We start from the raw sequence: 14,562 nt of genomic DNA, 5'->3' as shown, positions 1-14,562 counted from the left end.
AATATTGATTAACAATATTTAGACCTTTTCAAACTAACGCCGTCAACTGCTGGACTATGGTTTGCCCCAAGTATTTCCACAACAACCGGTCCTGCGCCGCTCGCATTTAAGGCTTGGTATTTCTTCTAAAGTAGGTATTTCGCGCTGTCAAAATCTGCGCGCGCAATTCTTCGCCGAAAACAGCGCGTCAAAGAGCTCCCGCCACAATTTCCAGCTATACAGTATAGAAATACGCAGTTGGTTAGGTTAGGTTGACTTCCTTCCCTTCAAGCGTCACACTCACAACACTTTCTAATACAAATCATATCCAAGTGATACAAATTAAACCACCTATCAGACTTTTTGGGAATATATTCTAGAATCGAATAAATATAAAATATAACTGCAGAAGTAAACACGGTTCAATGTGGCCGTGGCGTCGCCCTACCTTCTGGAAGTTCTGCGCCGGCTTAAAGAATTTCAAGATTACGTCACCCGACCTATCGGTAGGCCCTTGGGTGCTTGAGCGATTGGATTTTTTTTTTATGATAAGTTACTCTTAGTAGCGATTATTTAGAGCTTGGATAATAAATTTAATTATAGTTGTTGCAATTCACGAAGCTTTGCATGTGGTTAATAACATTAATCAGTATAGGTACGCATCAATTTTGTTCAGTCTCTTTGTTTATTAATAAATAAAAATATCATACTAAAATTGCAGAAACATATTTGTTTGTATTGGTCTGGGTGTTTTCTTTCTATAATATGTATGACGTATGTACGGGGTTCTGTACCTATCGAAAATTGCTATGAGCATCACATGCGGTTACCTGCGTACCTCTGTGCACTCATGGGAGTTTAAGCAGAGGTCCCTAGAGTTTGACTTTGAGCTTTGTTTATAGTCATTACGAAGCAGACTGATGGGAAACTGCACTGTCTTGAATTCGAAAGGGTAATTTGACGGTGTTTGGGGAATTCTAGGAATAAATACAGAGTCTCCTCATTGAGATTGAGACATTTCAATTTGAGATTTCACTTGACATTGAACACAATCTGAAATGGAGTTTTCAAACACTTGTAAAAATAAAAAGTAATTAAATCAAAGGCACTAAGTAGTATATATGGATATCAACTTCGAAGAAAATGACTGCCAAAATTACTTTCTACCCGTTCCACACGTCTTTCATGAATTATATTAAGGTATTGTTAAACTAAATTTCAAGTAGATTGAACCAAGGAATCACTTTATCCCATACAAACTTTGCCCCCTTTTTTCACCCCCTTCATTTCATGACCCCATTTCGGAAAATCTTTTCTTATGAGATGTCTACGTCATAAAAAGAACACACCTTCCAACTTTCAGGTCTCTACGATATCCGTCAGTCATTTAGGACAAAGCATTTTTATTAGTTGTTCAAAACTCTATCGTTCCAGGTATGTCATTGACAGGAGGGCGCTACTATCTTAATGGGTTATTCATTAGTCTACTTGACATTTCAGAATCATTTGACTTTACATACCTAAGCGATTTGATATTCGGAGTCTTTTAATGAAATCAAGTTCTGAAATAACTTGAGGTGTTGTACCCGATCAAGCTTTTCATTGCAGGACAGTTAAATAGTTTTATTATTAGTTTCTTCTCTAAGTCTTAATTTGTCAGAGTAGGTAAAGGCTCCATGAGAGCAAAATTTAGCTTTATAATAGTTTTTAATTTTTTTCTTGAAATATTTGACGCCTTGTAATCTTTTGTAATCTCTCGTTAATATAGGTCCACACAAATAAAGAATGTTTGACTTCGACTTTAATAATTATGCTCTTACATAATTATAAATAAACTAGCTTTCCGCCCGCCGCTTCGCCCGCGTGGAATTTTTTGGTTTTTTTATATAACCTATTACACTCAGATATAATGTGGCTTTCTATTGGTGAAAGATTTTTTAAAATCAGTTCAGTAGATCCCGAGATTATCCCCTTACAATTTAACAAATATACAAACACACAAACTTTACCTCTTTATAATATTAGATTATAGATAGGTAATTTGAAACCCTATTTTGTTTTATTCTTTTTTTTATTTTAAATATTTCACGATCCAAACTAATATTTACTGTAAGTAAATGCTAAATAGTAAATATTAGTTTGGATTGTGAAATATCCTACTAATATTATAAAGGCGAAAGTTTTGATGTCTGGATGTCATGATGTCTGGATGTCTGGATGTTTGTTACTCTTTCACGCAAAAACTACTGAACAGATTTTGTTGAAACTTTACAGTATTATTGTTTATAACCCAGATTAACATTATGACGATATGTGGCAAATAAATTTCAATACATAAATAAATAAAACGTGTCTAAAAGCGCCATCTATCGTCATTGGTTAAAATCTACAGCACTGGACAAACTGCGGTATGACGTTCGTAAATATTCATTCGGGGGAAACCGTAAAACGCCATCTATCAACATGGGTAAAATGAGGTAAAACATCATATCTAACGGGGGTAAAACGAGGTCCACGCGAACGAAGTCGCGGGCGGCCGCTCGTTTATAATAGGTAGCTTTCCCTCCGCAACCTTATTGGTATTCCATGTATGTGTCTTTTAACTGAGTTCTGTTAAACATTTCATGTAAAATTTGTTCAATTATAACTCTATTTACATCTGCATCTGTAAGCAAGGATTCATGTTCTCCAGCCCAGATGCCGAGTAAACAGAATCGTCTTTCAGTGACGTGCAGCTGCCCCTATATTTGACCCACTGACCTATTTTTTTATTATTTATTTGTGTCAGTGTGCTCTTCTAAAGAGTGAAGACGATTGTATGTAGGTACTATTAAAATGTAATTTTAACTCATTGGTTTTGTCTCATATTTGAGGAATGTATCATGAGTAGAGTCTTAGTTTAAAAGGATGCCAACGATTTAAATTTCAATAGGTAGACAAAATTCAGAATTCTTAATTATCAAAAATTTTAGCTTTCTCCAGTAACACTGGTATTATTATACTGTGACTCATCAAAGTCATCATTGTCAAAAATATTGACAAATCGAGAACTGTCACGGCCAAAAAACTGGCACGCGTCCGTCCTCCGTAAGCGCCACCGCGCGACTGATTGAGATTGTCCAAGCCGTCATGGGCGATTTTTTCCACATTTTTTAACATAGTAACTAAATAAGACGCAATATAAAAATTTCATCCGTTAAAAGCCCTCAAGTTATTTCTGAACTTTAGTTTAGTAAAAGATTCAGAATCTCAAATCGCTTATTTTAAAAATAAAACCATAATTAGAAAACGAATAGAGGTAACTTTGGGAATTTATTCTATCGAGTCAACTTCATCAAATCGTGTTTCCATCCGTTATTAGCCCTAGAAAATATCCTCAACTATGCCCAAAAAAAATCTTAGCCTTTTATTTTACTGTTTAGTACCTCAAAAATGAAAAATGAAAACATCATTTTCGCCATTTTCTCTGTTACCCGGCCTTAAGCACTTCTTCTACCCTCTACGGGTCAACAGTCTACCGAATGAAGGGCCTGACATTGCTTTTTCTAGTGGTAAATGACTTTTATTTAAAACTATACTCGGTTTGTAACATTTGACACCGCTAAATCGTATTCAAATTTGGAAACAGCCATTACCGTTCGCTTATCAATTCAAACCGTCCACTAGTTGGATGTCAATATTCATTTACGAGTGGCCGTGGCGCGTGATTTGTCGTTACGCTCGCGGTCGGGACGGAGGGAGGGTACGTGGTCCGCATTCGATATCGCGTCGAATTTCGCCAAGGGGCGATCGCGATGATGCTAAATATCTGGATACGCAGCCAGTATTCAAAACATGGGTAGAAAAGTGTGCTTTTTTGCTCGCAGACCGCGTGAAGCGTCAGATGATTCAATATGCACAAGTGCTCCGTGAAAACATGCAAAAAGTACTTTCAGAAAGTGTGCTAGATGAAAAAGAATGAGGTGTCGAAGCCAATTTTATTTTTAAATCGATGTTTCTTAAGTTAGTATCATATACTAGTCTAGAAAATTAATAAACAAAGATAAACGATCCCTCGCACTACGGTATTTCTTCTTCTTCTTCTTTACGGTATTTACGATATTGTATCAATTCACGCCATTTGTTTCTCTTTAAAGAAAAAGAAATATTTAAAGAGCGCTTACAGAATTATAGCTAATTTTCACTGTAGTAAAGTTAATATTTAATTATAGCATTCAGTAAATTAGGCCATAAAAATTAAATATACCTGTGATTTGAATTATTAGCCACATTATGCATTCCTAAAAAGTCATAACTTTTAAAGTAAAATTTTAAACTGTACTTTTGAATATTGAAACGTGAGTTTTTTTAATTAAAAAAAAATCAAAATTTTTTTATTTTCTTATAAGACACATTTACAGGGGTTGGGTGTCTCCTTTTAAGTTTAGAAAACTTGTATTAGGAGACGCCCGCTCTTTCGATCAGTTTTAAATAAGAAGACAAAAAATTAAAAAAAAATTACATGATTTTTACTTAACGAGTTGCAATCGGCATGCGCCTGTAAACGTGTATTTGCTATTTTTCGGTCACTTTTCATACCTACCAGAGTAAATACAAATGAGTAGGTCATCTTCATAGAAACGCACCGAGCGCGGTTTGTATGTAAGCGACAATATACGTATGCAGCGCGCACGCACACACAGACAAAATTCGGCGCAACCACGACATACAAAGTTAGCGCGCTCACATACAAACCGCGCCCCGTGCGTTTCTATGAAGATGACCTACTCATTTGTATTTACTCTGTACCTACTGTCGCATCTAGGGCATTATTATCTTTGTACGCTCAGCGAAAATCGTTCCGTTATTAATAATACGTAATACGTCCGATTGATATTCCGAATCGTGCCTTGCGGCTGTGTATTTGCAGATGTGCTTTAAACGTGTGTCGTGTGGTGATTTTAATCAGTATACGTTTAGCTGGATTCAAGCAAACTTTGTCGTTCACTGCTGGAAGCCACGAACTTTATCGATCTGAAAAATATAAAAATAACTAGCTTTCCGCCCGCGGCTTCACCCGCATGGAATATTGTCTGTCACAGAAAAATTAGCGCGTCCCTGTTTCAAAAACCGGTCTAATCTAAACCTATCTCTATGCCAAATTTCATTAAAATTGGTTCAGTGGTTTAGGCGTAAAAGCAAGACAGACAGACAGACAAAGTAACTTTCGCATTTATAATATTAGTATCTAGAGAGAAGTAAAAAGAATACAGGCATCACTATGACTTAGAGCTACAGCAGGCACGTTATTTTTATCATCAGTAATCGGCAATTTTGAGACATCATGCGTTCGGACGCGGTATCGGAATCACGCGACTGCTGTCGCTACGTCGAGCTTCCAAAAAGCGAACCAATCGCTGCTTTGGCGTTTTTAAGTGTACGTATCTGGTTAGAGTAGAGTTTAGAACCACTCTCATTCTTCCCGTAGATGTCGTAAAAGGTAACTAAGGAGTAAATATGCCAAAATCAGGGCTCCGCAACCCGTCTAACCAGCGTGGAGTGTGTAGGCCACATCCTTCATTTGCCTCTGGTATATTAGAGGGCCATGCTCCTGCAACTTTGTGCTTTGGAGTGCCCGTTATGCTGTCCGCTTGAAGCTTTTCGGACGCTTGTAGTAAGCAGCTAAGATGGCTGACTCACATGCAGTTATAGTACGAGTACTAAGCTAGGCCCTAGGTTATAGTCAGCGTCAAATAATTCGTGTCAAGACACTCAAAGTGGTCAAAAAATTAACAACACAAACTTATTCTAATCGTAACAAAGAAGTGTTACGAACTTATTGGCTACTTTGGATATCACGAACTATTAAAATTTGACGCTGACTGTACCTACTTAGAAGCGATTTAAATGAAAACTACATGAACACAAAATTAAATCTTTTACCAAATCTAATAGTTAAACATTTCTAATCCAGTACTTTACTTTCTAATCCGAAGGTAACTCTCCCAATTCATATTGGAGTTAAATTCACAACCAGAGTTTTGAAATCAGAACTTAATAATCTTACTAATGGTCTACTGAATAATAAATAGGCAAAATACTATTAACACGCTTCGAATTGCTGAATGAATTTTAAGTTGTGAATAGTTTAGGTCAAATAGATTTAAAGTTGCTAATTTACTGGTAGCTTTTAATAGGCCTACTTTATGTTTAGTTTTTATTTGCGACTAAGAGTCATTTCTAATACGAGTAAATGACACGTAATTACTTACAGCAGCTGTACGTATTCAAGTAAGTATTCAATTAACAAAGTTAACAGTTTATTTATCGAAGTTTGTACGGCAAAGCAATTTTTCGCTTTTCGTTTTTGATTTATCTTTGTTTTACAAGTCTAATCACCCATTACATTTTAATTAAACTAAAAATAAATCAAGTACAAATACCAGTTTAATTCATAGAGAGCATTGCAAATGTTTTGTCCGCTATTGTCTGCTTTATTGTCCCCAAAACACATCTGTCGTCGGAAAAATATGGCGATACTGAGACGCTCTCACCTGCAATTTGGAGGCAAAAGAAACGTTTAAGCTGGACGCATACTGAAGAAAATGATCAACTATCTTTTTTATTTTTTGAGCTGCTTGTTCTAACTGAATAATTATTTACATTTATATTTACTCGCATTATGTATTTGGATTAGAATATGAAAGATAGAAGCAAACGTTTATTTTGTTAAACTAAAATTCAATTTTTTTTGCAGTAAATGGTTACAAAGAGATAAATGTTGTTGATGTTGTTAATTTGTTTATGTACATCTGGAATAATGTAGGTAGCTTTTAAATTCATTGTGGTTCCAGAGATCTATCTACCAGACTGTCTACCAACGCTAAGTAGGGTCGTTCTTTTATTGATGAAGAGACGACGAGAGAGAATAGACGTATGTCTATGACCACAACCCTCTTCATCAATAAAACTTACATATATGTAACTTGGCTGTACTTTTTACTCTTCAATGCAAATTTAAGCCCTTGATATAATTTCAATTAAGGCTTTAATCTCTAATCTCAAAGATTCAAGTTACTTCAAAAGCCTTATTAACCCTTAATTGGTCGCGTGGGGTGTAATGCACCCCAGAGCAGGTTTCCAGGCTCACAACTTTTTAAAATTTGAATTTATCGCGCTGGCCTTCTAGGTAGCTTCGTAAACACGTAAAACGTACACGATTCAGTTGCGAGCGGCGCTCTGTTGTGGACGGTTGGGTTCGGAGAGCGTATTTGGGGTGCACGACACCCCAGGTGACTGTTTGTGTGGTCTAAATTTTGAGGTAGTGGATGATGTTAATTTTATTATTTCTGTTTTAAAACATTGTAATAGAGAAAAGAAAGCCCGAAATTATTCATTTTTACAATAAAACGAAAGGGGGATTTGATACAAACGACCAAATGTGCGCCAGTTATGATGTAAGAAGACGCACTAAAAGATGGCCGATGGTGATATTTTTTCATCTTTTCAATATCACAGGTATCAATTCCTATGTGATATACAAATCTAAAATTGACTCTAATATATCCCGAAGAGTATTTTTAAAGTGATTAGCTGTTGATTTAGTCAAACCTCACCAAATATCAAGAGCCAGCATACCCACACTACCACAACCGCTGCAAAGACGACTAAAAACACAACATGGAATTCAGGACCAAGAATCTGTTTCTGAAGCAGGCCGATCGCAATCATACAAAAGGTGTCATGTATGTCCAAGAAGTAAGGACAGGAAAACAAAGACTGAATGTTCAAAATGCCAAAAACATGTGTGCAACGACCATATGAATATAGTCTGTCAAAATTATGATGATAAAAACTAGGATTAGTAAAAACATATTTTTCATATTAAAAAAAAGGTTAATTTTGTTAAAAATACGTTTAAAAGTTGATTAACATGTAAGTTCAAATGTCCTAATTAATAAAAGTCTGATTTTGCATGTATTTCGTATTTTATTTTATTTCCTAATTCTGGGGTGCCAAACACCCCACGCGACCGCTTATGCAACTTTTTAGGCGCGCCCAATTGAGGGTTAAGTAGACTGGCCTTAGTGTAGGCAATATTTCATAAATATAACAAGTGCTCCAAAACAGGTGTGCGAGCCGCCTAATCCAGTCCACTCCTGCCAGAAAATTGAAACAAATAGCTTAGCATCTGTCGTATATATTTTTCATAATTTCTGAATAAATAATTTTGTCCTTTCCGCCAAATAATGGACGGGGCGGTATAGCGGAAATATAGGGGGAGGGGGGATCAATGAATGGGACAGATTTTGCATAATTAAAAAGGGGTGTTTTCAGATGATTGTTCATCTTGATGACTAATGATCCTGTTACGGAGACGTGGACGAAATATATCTTGGAGTGCTGAAATTTTAATTATAATATCGCTTAATATCAATAAACGGTATTCATAGCAATCTACTAAGAGTACAAATCATAGGAGGTTAGAAGCCACAGCAGTCGTCAAACTAATTTAATAGGTACGATGGACTCAAAATAATATGTTTGCTAAGCTTATGCCGTATTTAACTTTCTTAATAATATCTAGTTCATTTGTTTTTATAATAAAATAAAACGTCCACTGCTTGATAATGGGCTCTCAAGAATTTTCCAAATCGTAAATTCTTTTACAAATTTTTTGATAAGGGAAACTTGTAACCCAAAGCTCCGCTGACCATGTAAATCTGAAACGGTATTACACTTCTAAGAAATCTTACAAGCCCGTGTATAAGTACATATTTAGATGTATTTGCTATAGATGTATTTGCTAAGCTTTACAAACGAAAGCATGATGTTTATAAAGGCTTTCTCTAAGTGAATAACTTTTATCGATGGATAGTTTACACATCGTGAAAAATGTTTGTTGTGATTCGACGTTTAGTAGTCCAGTAGAATTAGCTTTTAAATCGGAAATAATTCCTACAAAAGATTTTATTGTTTTAATGGCTTCTTTGGTTGCCCATTAAGACTCTCCTAAGTTTTCGACTTCGACGGAGTTGTGCTTAAGTGGTGGGGGCCCCCGAAAGAGGCATTTTTTCGGTTTTCCGGTTATACCGCGTAAAGGACTTACCCTATCAAAAAGTGGTCTTCATGACGGTTGAAGGGCACTTAATCCTGCATTGAATAAGACCAAATTCATATGTTTTGGACAAACCGTTCTCGCGCTAAAGTTCGGCAAAGTAGAAAATATACGTATAATTAATGACCCTCTCCACGTCCAATGGTTTGTTACCCACAGGCTTCCAAGTCTTGAAAAGGGCCACCTCAACCAGTGTAACCCTATCAAGGCTTACGAGCTTGATGCGCCTATCCTTGTTCGTCCCAGACGTTCCTTAACTGCGGTTGCTGCACCTCTTCCTGGCACTCACCTGAACGACTCTGTGTTACCTACTGTGGCTGCCCCTCTTCCTTGTATCCTCCTGCATGACTACGTTGCCTAGCCGTATGCTTGGTCTAAGGTTCGACGCCAAAAATCAACAACAACAAGTTCATATTAAAACGCTGAAGAGTTTTTTGTTTGTTTGTTTGAACGCGCTAATCTTAAGAATTACTAGTTTGATTGAAATCATTATTTTTGTGTTGAATAGCTCATACATTGAGGAAGGCTATAGGATATATACAATCACTCTACGACTAATAGAGGCGAAGCAGTAAAGAAAAATGTTGCAAGCACGGGAAATAGTATTTAAACTATTTTCACTCGTACGAAGTTGATTTTGTGGCGTCGAACCTTGGACCAGGCATATGGCTAAGCAATTAAATCGTACAGGAGGATACAAGGAAGAGGGGCAGCCACATTAGGTAACACAGAGTCGTTCAGGAGAGTGCCAGGAAGAGGTGCAGCAACCGCAGTTAAGGAACGGCTGGGACGAACAAGGATAAGCGAATCAAACTCGTGAGCCTTGTTAGGGTTACACTGGTTAAGGCGACCCTTTACAAGGCTTGGAAGCATGTGGGTAACAAGCCATTGGACGTGGAGAGGGTCATTAATTATACGTATATTTTCTACTTTGCCGAACTTTAGCGCGAGAACGGTTTGTCCAAAACATATGAATTTGGTCTTATTCAATGCAGGATTAAGTGCCCTTTAACCGTCATGAAGACCACTTTTCGATAGGGTAAGTCCTTTACGCGGTATAACCGGAAAACCGAAAAAACGCCCCTTTCGGGGGCCCCCACCACTTAAGCACAACTCCGTCGAAGTCGAAAACTTAGGAGAGTCTTAATGGGCAACCAATGAAGCCATTAAAGCAAAAAAATCTTTTGTAGGAATTATTTCCGATTTAATCAATTTTTGTGTTTAATTCTACTGGCCTATAGGTTTAGTTACTTATTTTGTTCATCTTAGTTGATAACAAAACCAGGTAAAATTAAAAGTAACTTTTTGTGTAAACATTAACCAAAAGTTTATAATTCAGTGTTTCAGTAAAGATTTTTACTGTGTCACATATTCATTTTAAAAATGAGCTTACCTATTACGTCGCTAGCAGAAAATAATATCAGACAAAAAATATCGACACAAAAAATGCTTCAAAAATATCGACAACCGAACTATCGACCGTCCTAACACTATTCCCTGTTTCCAACATAACCCAGCTTAAACTACAAAGCGAATATTTGACCTATTTACTGCATAAACCTTATAAAGGCAGTGCCCCTAAAATAATGCAGTCGACGTAAAAATATTAACAGCCCGGCTACTGCCGCAAATGGGATCAAGAAATAATAGTCGGAAGAGGGAGTGCGTAAGGTCACCTTTACAATGTTAACAAAGTAGATAATTATAAACTATTTTTAGAAAATAGCACCATAGCCTTCAAATAATTCAATCCATTTTCTTGAAGTCAAATAAGTTTTCAAGTGACAGTCACGGGCTGTAAGATGTAGTGTATGTAGGCCTCCTGCGAGGTGGACCGACAATCTGGTGAAGGTTGCGGGAAGTACCTGGATACCGCTGGACCAGTCAGTGTGGAAATTCTTGGGGGAGGCATTTGTCCAGCAGTGGACGTCATATTTTGACAGTACCGGAGGAACAGTCTGCGTAAAAATATTAACAGCCCAACCACTACTGCGGATGGGATCAAGAAATATAGTCAGGAAGAGGGAGTAAGAGGGCGCGTGCGTAAGGTTAAGTTCATACTGGCAAGAAAGAAGACAAAAACTATTTTTAGATAATCACCCTAATATCCTAGTTCCTACTAAAGTAAATTACATGCAGGCGAAGCCACGGGCAATAGCTAGTTTTCAATGCTTCATATGCATATCTAGATTGGTACTTTAGTTGCCCTGACTTTCAGTGCTATTATACTATGTACTCCTAAAAATGCACAAAATTGGACACCATACACATTAAGAACTACTTATTTAGCTCTTGAAAGTCTGCCCTTATTAAAATTTCCAGTCCAACCTCGACCTAAATTAAATTATACTCTTTAATAATACTTAACTCAATAGTCATAAATCAATAAAGGCATAATTCAGTCTAAGGACACAGATGTTCGTACCCACAAGATATCGATTTCCAGACAAGTGAATAATAGATAAGGCTATAAATACACTGGCATTGTTAGGCAATTATACACATTAGGGCTGTTTATTATGATGACATGATAGTCATCATAATAAAAAACCTAGGTTTTATGATACCCGTTCTCAAATTTTTACTTACTAAGTTTATAAAGGTACTAATGTTTGGTTGGTTGGACGAATGCAAAAAAATAATTTTGTGTTGGTACATCAATATTGAAGAAGGCTATCAAAGAATTTTCACGTACGAAACGCGAGTACACGTAGTAAACTAAGGCCGAGTTGTACCATCTAACTTCGACCGTAACCTCCATACAAAAAACACCGGTTATCGTTTACCGGTGTTTTTTGTATGGAGTTTGACAGATTTTTGACGTTGGTCAAAGATAAAGTAAGATGGTACAACCCAGCCTTAAAAGTATTAATTATTTCATTCTAAGCTGTCATCATACACCCGATTTCCATTGTGCACTCTCCTTTGCCGTACCTAAAAGGACGGGCGCCGAGATAGTACGAATAAAGGCCAAATGCAAAGAAGCAACGGTCCAAATAAATCATTTGAGTACGGATGACATCAAGCTGAACACAATGGCTCTTATTTCGTTGTAACAAAGTTTATTTTGCAACAGAAATGTAGAGACTGGTGCGTAGACTGTACAAAAACGTGACTACTTTGATTCCGAGCTCGGACTGCGTGATTTGTTGTGAAAGAGTTTTTCGCCTTTGTCAAAAATCCTATGGGTTTTATCCAAATCGAAAAAGTTATGGATCGTTTTTACTTTCACGGGTCAGCTGCTGCGTTAAAAACATTTTTTTACAGCTTATTGAAAAACTATTAATGCACCCTTAATAAAAACCTGTAAGTTGAGTTAGTAGGTATAATAATATGACGATTATTCTCATCGGCTTTATTTTTGACGCGGATTGAGGACTCTAATCGCCTTAAACATTCAAAATATTTTTCTCAATTAGATGATAAATTCCAGGCAAAGTAAGAGCAATTGCTGTTGTTTTTACATTATCGTAATAGTATTACCGAAACAAAAGAAATAAGTCAATTTAGGGTTAATTACAAACAAAGCGAGCACGCCGCGCCATAAAATCTGATTTATGTGTTTTGTACATTAATAAATGAGTAGTCGACGAAATGAAAATTTTATGATAAATTTCCCGCCGAATCGCAACACGGAATGAACGTTAAAACTTAAACTAATGTTGGTTTGAAAATGTTATTTTGTGTTTAAAACTATGCCAATGATAAATTATTTGATATGGCTTCCATAATTATTTATCAGCCTTTTTATCAGAACTCTATTGATTTTATTTAACTAAAGCTGAGTTTTCCACAATAAGGAAAACCTTGGGGGAGGCCTTTGTCCAGCAGTGGACGTCATTTGGCTGAAACTAACGAACGAAAGCTGAGTTATACCATCTAACTTTAACGGTAACTACAACGATAACCGGTGCTTTTTGTATGAATTATTACATATTGTTGACGTTTGTTAAAGTAAAATGATGCAACCCAGCCTTAATTGGCAAAAAGCTATCGTTTTTCGATGTTAGTCTAAATAAATTTTATTTTCGTTAGTCTTTAAAATAGTTTATACTAAAATATAAACCTCAATCCTTACTTTCTGCTGAAAGCTAAATTCTACGAAAAGGTTTGAAAATCTTAGTACCTTATATTGTTACTGTGATGGAGTTAGAAACAGTGAGACGATAGTTACTCGGAATTTAGTCTTTATAAAAGGGATTTTTATGAGTAAGATAAGGCATTAGCAGTAAGTACTATTTTGAAACCTATTCAATATAAAATAAGTTTTAAATAAATAAATAACTTATTTGACTATACAACTGGGTACGAAGGGCGAACTTAATGCCTGCATAAACTCTTCACGTAAACATGAATTTTACAAATCAGTATTCACATTATGACTCAGTTTTCGCCGTAGGACGAATTTATCGAACAAGTAGTAATATTTGTAGTTTTAACACCCGTATTCACAAACTATGCTTGCTTAAGTGAAGCAGCAAATCAAACGCACGGCGCTGAATAGAGCTCTGCGATTGGTTCGTGTGTCACCCTGTGCGTTCACGCGCACTGTGAGACCTCATCGTAATGTTTGTGAATACGGCGTAAGTGACGTGCCATGTACATTGTGTGTCAATAGTTTTTTCTGTGTAATCACTTCTCCTAAAACACCAAAAATGTTTAAATCCGAAATTTCTTCCGCATTTTCTTTCATTTTTTTACTCCTTACGCAAATTTAAAGCAGAATGTGCCACCTAATAAATTGCTCGATGCCGCTGCGTTGATAGCCCGATACGGGGAAAACTCGGAAAATTTCCCATTTGTCAACTTTGAGAGGAATTTTGGAAGTTTTTTATCTGTAGGGGTTGTCTCGCATTTTTATCCTGTCATGATAAACTCGAAATCGAATTTACTTTGTAATTTCAGGCAGGTGTGTTGTGCTCTTTAAAACTTTCCATGGGCGGCAACATTGTTAGATTGGTATTATTGTAAAATAAGGGTTCCTTGTCAGGACTACGGGACCCCAAAAAGACATCATGTCTTGATATAGCATTGCATAAAAGTTCGCCAAGTACCTACTTAATATGACAAGTTGTAGTCAAGTAAAAAGTTTTATCAACGTAGAGACGACAGCACATCAACAATATTTTAGTGGTAATAGGATATTTCTTACATTGTCATTTAAACATACATAATAATATCAATTGGCTTTTAAAAGGATTAAAAATATTTTAACATTAATACTAAAAAATGTACAAAACAAGTTCATCACCCCCAAGATATTAAAAATGAATGAGGACATCCCTCATCCCTGTATTAAATAAAAAACAAAATGGCCATTCGCAACTACAAAATATTGCAAGCAATCAATTCACGAATTTCGCCGGCGTTTAAGCAATACGGTGCCTTCAAAGTGTAGCACAGAGAATAAATTCAAAACATCATTATTCATCGACACAGAATATTATGTTGCGAAATAGATTGCTAGCATAAAATATACTTTAGGG

At 36.3% G+C, this 14,562-nt stretch overlaps 1 protein-coding gene across 3 annotated transcripts in view; it reads right to left on the bottom strand.

The window, feature by feature from the left end:
• The window catches only part of LOC135072701 (CUGBP Elav-like family member 1), a 509,527-nt gene that overhangs the window by 436,535 nt on the left and 58,430 nt on the right, over positions 1 to 14,562 (bottom strand). The gene's annotated exons all lie outside the window — the stretch shown is intronic.

This window comes from Ostrinia nubilalis, chromosome 6 (genome assembly GCF_963855985.1).
Source record: "Ostrinia nubilalis chromosome 6, ilOstNubi1.1, whole genome shotgun sequence".
NCBI lineage: Eukaryota > Metazoa > Arthropoda > Insecta > Lepidoptera > Crambidae > Ostrinia > Ostrinia nubilalis.
This window is presented reverse-complemented; position numbering and strand designations above follow the sequence as displayed.